Genomic DNA, 464 nt, shown 5'->3' with positions numbered 1-464 from the left:
GATTTGAACCTGGGTCCTCTGCAAGAGCAGTCAGTGCTCTTAACCACTGAGCCACCTCTCCAGGCCCTATTATTTTTATTTTATGTGTATGAGTATATTGCCTGCATGTATGTAAGTGCACCTGTTTTCATGGAGGTCAGAAGAGGGTGTCAGATCCCCTGGAACTGGAATTAAGGATGGTCGTGAGCCACCATGTGGGTGCTGGAAATTGAACCCAGGTCCTCTGCAAAAACAGCCAGTGCTCTTAACTCCTGATCCATCATCTCTCTAGTCCCCTAAATTTTCTCTTTTAATAGAAAACTTTGAAATAGAAAAAATATTTGAAAGAAAAGACCACCTATAGAGTCTTCTTTTTTTAAAATTTTATTAGAAGAAGCATTTCATTACTGCTTTAACATACTCAATAACAATTTCCAGAGCAAAGATGCATCTCTTTCAAAACTGGCTGTAAATTTTTAAGTTCA

General features: G+C 38.6%; 1 protein-coding gene across 2 annotated transcripts in view; it reads left to right on the top strand.

The window, feature by feature from the left end:
* Eefsec (eukaryotic elongation factor, selenocysteine-tRNA specific) overlaps positions 1–464 on the top strand; it is a 225,863-nt gene that overhangs the window by 93,129 nt on the left and 132,270 nt on the right. The gene's annotated exons all lie outside the window — the stretch shown is intronic.

This window comes from Nannospalax galili, unplaced genomic scaffold, assembly GCF_000622305.1.
Source record: "Nannospalax galili isolate Female #2095 unplaced genomic scaffold, S.galili_v1.0 scaffold332, whole genome shotgun sequence".
Classification (NCBI taxonomy): domain Eukaryota; kingdom Metazoa; phylum Chordata; class Mammalia; order Rodentia; family Spalacidae; genus Nannospalax; species Nannospalax galili.
The sequence above is the reverse complement of the archived record's forward strand: the minus strand, read 5'-3'. Positions and strand labels throughout refer to the sequence as shown.